This window comes from Cryptotermes secundus, unplaced genomic scaffold (genome assembly GCF_002891405.2).
Source record: "Cryptotermes secundus unplaced genomic scaffold, Csec_1.0 scaffold397, whole genome shotgun sequence".
In the NCBI taxonomy this organism is placed as follows: domain Eukaryota; kingdom Metazoa; phylum Arthropoda; class Insecta; order Blattodea; family Kalotermitidae; genus Cryptotermes; species Cryptotermes secundus.
The window spans coordinates 507,711-516,580 of NW_019731983.1; the positions used below are offsets into that span (position 1 = coordinate 507,711).

At 38.6% G+C, this 8,870-nt stretch overlaps 1 long non-coding RNA gene across 2 annotated transcripts; it reads right to left on the bottom strand.

Annotated features, from left to right (window-relative positions):
• Positions 1 to 1,405: 1,405 nt before the first annotated feature.
• On the bottom strand, positions 1,406 to 8,870 carry LOC111867400. 2 transcript variants are annotated; one of them, XR_004513344.1, is made up of 4 exons: positions 8,328 to 8,870; positions 7,294 to 7,546; positions 5,922 to 6,032; positions 1,406 to 1,768 (listed from the first exon to the last, which is right to left on the bottom strand). It is a non-coding gene; the product is annotated as an uncharacterized LOC111867400 (long non-coding RNA). The 2 variants fall into 2 exon arrangements; XR_002843341.2 differs by lacking the exon at positions 8,328 to 8,870 and having other exon boundaries at positions 7,294 to 7,873.

An 8,870-nucleotide genomic window follows, 5' to 3' on the forward strand; every position in this document is an offset into this window, starting at 1 on the left:
GTTAACTGACGTTTCGGAGGAAACATCGGTTAACACCACATATACACGGTGCCAAATTCCAGAAGACTGCTTTCTTCATAGTCACCGCCGTGAAAGCCTCAAATCTTACATAATACTGGTTCATTTAAACATCTGAAGACTAAAATCTACAAATGGCCATGATGTAACTGTTTCAAACTCTGAAAAGTCATTACATAAACTCTGTGTACATTTTCAAAATTTATTACCACATACATCTTCAGGATTTAATGCTGTTAATGTTGTCCTCACCTCACAAGCTTGCGAGTCTGCCATGTGGTTATTATTTATCGTAGGAAACTAAGAAGGTTAATGTTATGGTGTCCACCAGTGGCATATCATTTATACCAAATCTGGGCAGCCACATGCACACAAACATATGCAGCATGGCAGTAATACAGCTCAATTCATTAAGGAATTCTCAGTTTATTTTGTCATTTACAGTCTTTGGCATGTGGAATGTTTGATCAGAAAACAAAATATAAGACATTTTATTTATCTACCTTCATACATATGAACATAGCAAATTCAAAAAAAGATTTACAAAGAAAGACTGTATCTACATAACGCACACACACACATAAAACCAAAAACCATTAGGAAAGTCATGCATACCATAATAATTCTGTCACATTCATTCTCTTTTATTTGTCACAACAAGCATGAAATTTTGGACACAAATTGTGTTTTTAATATTTTTCTGCAGTATTTCTCTTGACATTTTTCCCTCCTCTCAAGGCCAGATTTATGGGGAAGTGACTGGGCTAGTTGCCTTGGGGCCTACACAGCACAAACACAGAATCTACACATTTTATTGAGAAATTTGTTTCTATAAATTTATGAAAACTTAGCTTGTATTTTCAGTTACTATAGGAAAGAAGAAGAAAAAATCATAACCTAAATTTGTTGCTGGTGATATGGACCTTCTTATTTGATTTCTCCAGGGCCCTCACAATTGTAAATCTGGCCCCAGCTGTTCTGTTAAATATTTAGTGGATTAGTTACCAATGAAGTTTGAGATGCCTGAAGAAACAACTGTTGGTCATCATGTAAAATGTCAGTTATTTCTGTGAAACTTTAACCTGAATAGGAATGTTTGACAAAACAAATCATGACTTAAGCATAAATGTAATTATAAGTGTGGGTTTTGGGCTTTGGAGTACAGTCCTATATATTTTAGAAACCAGGTCGTGGGTTCAAGTCCTGATGAGGTCATTGGATTTTTTTCGATTGACCTAATCCTTCCTGCCACACTATGGCCCTGGGGCCGACTCAGTCTCTTAACAGAAATGAACACTAGGAATATTCTTGGGGGTAAAGGGTGGCTGGTGCATAGGCCTGACAACCTTGCTGCCATCTATGAACCGATTGTCTAGAAAATGTGGGAACCTCAACATCTCACTACCCTATGGGCCTCCACGGCCTGTTACAGGGATACATTTGCTTTTATTTTTGCTTCTTTTACAAGTGTTTTACAGCTAGCAGACTAGGAAGCAATGCAAGTACATTTCATGGTTATTGTTAAAATTAGAGTACTAACAGAATAGAAGTCATCACTGAAGAGACAACTTCTCTGTATGGTACAAATATAAAAACACAATTTTCACACATAAGCTACACTGGACGGAGGTCTAGTTTTCTGACTTCTGTGATGAGAGTCCAGATGGGAGAGATGTCCCAGCTAAGTTGACAGATGAGACTTCCAATAATATGGCACAGGTTTCTTTAACAATATTCCTTACTGTGGTTTCTGCAAACAAGAATTGGTAATGTAGAGCTGAAAAACTCTTTCCTGATGCCAAATACCTGAAAATAAATTTCTTGTTATGCTACTGTTCATAATTTTTCAGGCAGAGACCCACAAAGAAATGAAAAACGGGACAATTTCAAAAGAAGCCTGAAAATACTGCAATCTTCAACATCAGGTGCACCATTTTCAAAGAAAGCAGAACATATACGAGCATTAATATTTAGGAATTAGGCCAGTAGGTAATGATAGGTTACAATACATAAACAAAACAGGTATGCAGTTTAAGTCATCCCTACATTACTATTGTACTACAAAAATCTACAGTGCGTTGTAGGACTATTATTCTTTAAGGCGAAAATGGTTCTACAAATAATTACGAAATGTAGGGGAGTCGACTTACTGTGTAGGTAAACATTTGTCTGATAAATTTCCTATCCAGAATGGTCTAAAACAAGGAGATGCTTTATCTCCACTTCTTTTCAACTTTGCTTTAGAATATGCCATTAGGAAGGTCCAAGGAAACCAGGTGGGACTGAAATAAAATGGGACACATCAGCTGTTGGTCTATGCTGATGATGTGAATCTATTGGGTGATAATGAAGATACCATAAAGAAAAACACACAAACTTTAATTGACGCAAGTAAAGAGGTTGGTCTAGAAGTAAACACTGAGAAAACTAACTATATGTTGCTGTCTCATCACCAAAATTCAAGGCAAAATCATGATATAAAGATAGGAAACAGATTTTTTGAAAATGAGGCACAATTCAGATATTTGGGAACAGTGATAACAGATTGAAACCTGATTCAGGAGGATATTAAGAGGAGATTGAACTCAGGTAATGCTTGCTACCATTCAGTCCNTTATATGGAGCAGGACTGAATCCCTTTCCGACATTCTAAATGCAGGTGCATCTTATACGTTATAATTTTGTTACCGAGCAAATTGGCTCAAGCGGTAACATTTCTCAATTCTATCGGGAGGTCTCAGATTATATGAAGTCGAGTGGTGAATAAATAATTACGAATGATACGGAAGGAAGCAATGCTAGCACAATTATGATCACTGTATTTGCCTGGAGGGACTGAGAAAACCACGAATATCCTCAGTCACGAAGGTCGGTTTCCTGGCCGGTGTTAGAACAAACGACCTCCTGAATACTAGAACGAACGACCTCCTGAATACAAGTCTGGTGCTCTATTTCTAAACCAGTTTGCTCGGTTTGAATAATGAATCTATCATACGATGCTGTATGCTCTGAGCCGATTATATTGTATTGCGAATATGAGAAGTGTTTCAAATTAATGTTATTGAAACCACTGATGTTGACTGAGACAGGCCAGTACATGTAAGATCATTTGTATATTCACAATAAACTAGTCACATCTGAAAGAATTTCGTACATACTTTTTATACACATACAATAAGTTTTGACAGAATGAAAAACGAGATGCATGTAGTTATGATATTGGATTCTTTAAATTGTAAAACATTACATAAGAGCCCGTTTCAGTCATTGTATGGAAAATTACATGAACATCTTGATAAATTTTTTAATTTTTACCATATGGCAGTAAAATCTTTTGATGAATTTATCAGTCTGGTTAATGTTCATCCAAGAAAGGAAGGAAACCATAGAGGAGACGATACTGGCTCAGAAGAAAGGCTCATCATAACATTATGGCAGAAAATTACTAATTTTTAACACATTTATTTATTAGTCAAAACAATAAAATGGAATAATGATATTCAGTAATGGACACAAACATGATCACTCATAATTATATACAGCAACAAAATGAAATGAAATCTTGCACAAAAATTTAGATTTTCTTAAACTAAATCACATAATATGAGGGTCGTAGTGAAAGTCATGAGCAACAATTTTTTGTAAAGTAACATGCTTTATTATTGACAAACCAAATACACCACCTCAATCTACAGACCTTTCTTTATTTTTCCACATAATCGCCACTTCTTTGTACACATTTCTCCCAGCGTTCTGGGAGTTTGAAAATTCCCCTTCTGTAAAATTCGTTTCCAGCCATCCGAAGACACTGACGCACTGCTTTCTGAATTGCCTCCCTTGTCTCAAAACGTTGTCCACGCAGCTGATCCTTCACAAATCCGAAAAGATGGTAGTCGGAGGGTGCCAGATCAGGGCTATAGGAGGGGTGTGGAAGAACTTCCTACCCCATCTTTGCAATTGCTTCCAATGTGAGGCGAGCGGCGTGGGGGCGAGCGTTGTCATGCAGGATGATGATGTTTCGTCCCGGACGTTTATCGCGCAATGCACAACGGAGCTTGTGCAGTGTCTGGACATAACGAGCAGCATTGATGGTTTGCCCAGGTTCCAGGAATTCGGCCAGAATAAACCCCTCTGCATCCCAGAAGACTGTGCCCACCACCTTCGCAGCTGATGGCACTGTCTTTGCCTTCTTTTTTGATGGAGAATGCAAATGGTGCCATTCCATACTCTATTGTTTCGGTTCAGGCTCGAAATAATGAAACCAGCTTTCATCACCTGTCACAATACAGAGCAAAAAATCATTGCCTTCGTGTCGATATCTCAGCAGCAGTTCTGAGATGATGGCTTTTCGTTGACCTTTGTGGTCTTTGGTCAATAACCGCGGGATCCAACGAGCACAAACTTTCCTATAGCCCAAGTTTTCAATCATCTCCTGTACTGCACTGTGCCTTATTCAAAGTTTTCATGCTATTGTGTCCACAGTCACACGCCTGTCATCTTGAATGATCTCAGCCACTCTTTCCTTGTTGCGTTCAGTCGAGGCTGTTTGAGGACGACCGTTCCGAGGCTCATCTTCAATGCTGGTGTTCCCATCTTTAAAATGTTTCACCCATCTCCGAACACTGCTCGCACCCATGCACACACTTCCATAAGCACGCTGAAGTCTCTGGTGAATTTCTGCAGCAGGGATTTCCTCTTTCACAAGAAATTCGATGACAGCATGCTGGCGAAACAACATATCGTTGTTGGCCATTTTGTTAGGAGTGATACTGATCACGTGATGCAAGCTATTGCCATCACAAGACACTCAAGGTTAACACAACAGCTGGTTCCACCTACCACTGTACTCTTTCATCTGCTGTTCCCAGGTTGCATGCAAAAAAAAGTTGCTCATGACTTTTGGTACAACCTACGTATTTAGGACTTAATATCAATCTTGTGCTAATTGTGACTTATGCTCAGTTTTGCATTAACTATACTAAGAATTTTGGGGAAGGAATGTTTAGATAAGAGCTACTAGAATGGTCTTTGATTGCCCATGAATCATGTGGATCGCTTACTTCTCCCACCAGCCCAATTTAAGAAATTTCAGAACATTCCAAATCTGTAGAACAGTGTGGAAGCTTCAAGAAAATTCGCAATGCAGAAGATTATGGAAGTATTACATCATCCAAGAGTATTTAAAGGACTGATTTCAGCTGGTGCATATATGTAGTAAGGCAGATTATCAGAGTGTAACATTCAGCATGTGTACACATATATAGTGCAATAGTAACAGTACTAGTAGAAAAACTCATGTTTGTACATGTATCCAGTGTATTCATTGTGACCATTAGATGTTGCATACAGGTGTGTACCAGAACAGTTGTATCTGTGACTTAAAGTAACTAACTTGTAAAATCATGTAGTGCTGGACAATAAATCAAGTATATCATTTCATCGGTAAAGTGTGATCCAGGGACTTCATCCGTAAACCCTCTCTCGTTGGAGCAAGGCCCCTTAAGCTCTGAAGATAATCATATGCTCACACCCTGAAAATCATTCACATTTACTGCCCTCAAACCATTCTCAGCACTTCTACGTGGTTATAAGACCATGTGGTGTTCAACAAACACAACAGAGGCTACATCAACTAGGGCATGAAGAGAAGGACTGTTAAAGTATTTAAAACCTGACTACACCCTTCCCAGGCTGCTACACTCTGTTTAACAGAGCTTCAGCTGTTCATTTTCATATTTATTGTTAAAAGGTCATAAGACTATCTCTGAAAAATAAAGTATGGTTCCTCCTCAGAGTAGCTAAGGATTCCTTAGCTTTACAAATAGCACTGGTTCCAAAAGATATACTTGATGAAAAGCAAGAGAATATTTCTAGGATTTCATATCATACTTTTACATACTTACAGTTTTCAGCAAACTATTTCTCTTTCTCTCTCTATAGGTATAAAGAGTGATGTGGCCAACAAACAGAATACGGCTGCTAGCATTAAGAACAATGCGCGCTTCACGATTCTCCTGACAAGAAATACAATCCATAAGGGGGGATACAACTCATGATTTCTCTTACATCACTAAAAATCGACTGTAGTGTGGTACATGTGAGGATATTACAAGAAGTTCTGGAAAGACCTAATCGCCTACTTTCCTCTGATACAAGACAGGCTCCACAGAAAGCGCCACAAAGAAAAATTCTTCTATTGTTGTGTGTATTCATTGCCATGGAAACGTGTTTACCAAGCCATTGCCTGCCATTGATAGAGGGGATACACATACAGATACAAAGGGCAAGTAGGCTAATAACAGAGGAACTGTTGGAGGCAGTGTTTTCTCTGTGGCCCAATTACAGAGGATACCCAGACACACAAACACATTGACAGGAAGGTGATGTCATAAGCCTCCTTTCATTTTTTAAGGAAAGTAGTCTAAACTATGTCATAAGATATATAGGATGAGAGAGTATAGACTAGGTTAATTTGGATCAGCGGTGGCTCTTATGAAAATAAAAAAGGACCACCTGGTCCATGGAAAGTGGGGAAATTCAATAGCATCTGACAACTACCGTCTTCCCAAGAAACTGTTTTCGGTAAACAGTTCTACTGAAATCTGTTAAGAAGTTTGGAATATGGAAATGTGGATGGACATTACTTCCATTTCATGACCTAGAATGTATTTGTATCTTTCAGACTGAAAATATAATCAGACACAAGTGATTTCTTTATGGTTTCTCTGACAATGCTCCAATTATATACCATCAAATAATACGATTATTAATGAATTACTCATCACATAGAATGTGATTCGAAATGTATGTGACCTCCTTTTGGGTAATATCATGATATATACTTGGACAGTCTGAGAAATATAACGAAACACCTAACTCAAGAGAGCTGGCCTCTGAGCATATTCGAACTCGGGACCTCCCAATTAAAAAGAACCGGCCTCGATGCTCAGAAAGAGAGACCTTGAGAATGGTGAAACTAGATAATTACAAAATGATCTCTGACCTAAGTAATACATGAAGAGTAGCGTTTTCTGGGATTTGATGCAGCATAGACTGTTTATCGACGTTTCAGAGTTGAAGAGTAGATAGATCAAGTAATCACATATGCAGAAGTCATGATGCTTGACTGAATTACTCTTCAACCTTGAAGATGGGCGCAATACTCTCCTCGAAAACGTCAAGAAACTTGTATCACACTACACGAGATCACATCCCACAGAACGACACAGTTCACTGTAACCTCTGTGAACACACAAAATCTTACACACGTCATACCTTTTTATCCTCATGTTTACTTCTTTTATTTTTTCCAACATTTTTTTGAATTCTTCCTCTTCGCCTTTCAGTTTGTCAATTTTAGCTTGAGCAAGGGCCCTCAATTTCCTTTTTGAAAACTGTAAGTCGTCGATCATTGCAGAATTACTTTGAGCGTAGCCAAGAGATCAAAGACATGAATAAGTTGTGTTCACTTGCTAGGAAACTGCTAACGAAGTAACGGTCGGTCACGGCCTCTTCGCTATCTGGAACACTAAGAGTAAACACGTGAACACAGAAACTGGTGAACTTTCATTGTTACGATTCGTTACCAGGTAACGTCTAGTTAATATGCAGCAAACCAGACAATTGGCTAACTGTTATGTTTATTATAAAACACGTTTTGAATGAAAACTGCAGCTTTTCGAGTTCACTCGGTGTGTGTGGTTCCATGATACTGTTTGTGTTAAAATCGGAAACCAGGAAATGTCTACTGAAGACAGAGGAAAATTTATGCGTGCTGCAGTTACAGTGACATTTGGAGTGTGTGGTTAAGTGATACTGTTATAAGTACTGTGTTAAAATCGGTTACTAGGAAACGTCTACTGAAGACAGAGAAGACTTTACGTGTGCTGCAGTTACAGTGATATTTGGAGTGTGTAATTCACTGAGGCTGTTATAATTACTGTGTTGAAAGCGGTTACTAGGAAACGTCTACTGAAGCCAGAGNGAAAATTTATGCGTGCTGCAGTTACAGTGACATTTGGAGTGTGTGGTTAAGTGATACTGTTATAAGTACTGTGTTAAAATCGGTTACTAGGAAACGTCTACTGAATACAGAGAATACTTTACAAGTGCTGCAGTTACAGTCATATTTGGAGGGTGTGGTTCAGTGGGACAGATATAATTACTGTGATGGAATCGGTTACTACGAAACGTCTACTGAAGACAGAGAAGACTTTACGTGTGCTGCAGTTACAGTGATATTTGAAGAGTGTGGTTCAGGGAGACTGTTATAATTACTATGTTTAAATCGGTTATTACGAAACGCCTACCGAAGACAGAGAAGACTTCACGTGTGCTGCAGTTACGGTGATATTTGGAGTGTGTGGTGCAGTGGGACTGTTGTAGTTTCTTGTTGTAGCGATCCGTAGGTGGCCCTTCGATCTGACATCCAGTCCGGAACCCCATCGAGCGTCGAGAGGATCGAGAGAGACTCTGACACGTGACAGTATTTAAAACACCACTGCCTGTTAGAAACATCTAAAGAAATATTTTTAATTCACTAGTGCGAAATTTGCAAAACGATTTACAACAAAAAATTTTTAGGATTTTCTTCAGTAAATTAACATCAAGGGCAGTGATATAAGGGAAACAAAAATGTATATTTGGTAAACTGGTTTACTTCAGTGGAGTAGACATATAACAACTTCTTCAAAAGAAGATTGCACATTGTGATCAAACACAAAATGTGATTCACAAGTAATGATGTCACATGAAGGGCCTATAACTTAAAAAGTAATGGATGTTACTAATCCCGTGTGGAGGTGGGGTTGAATACATCCACCGTAGCCCTGCGAGTCGTAGGAGAAGACGAA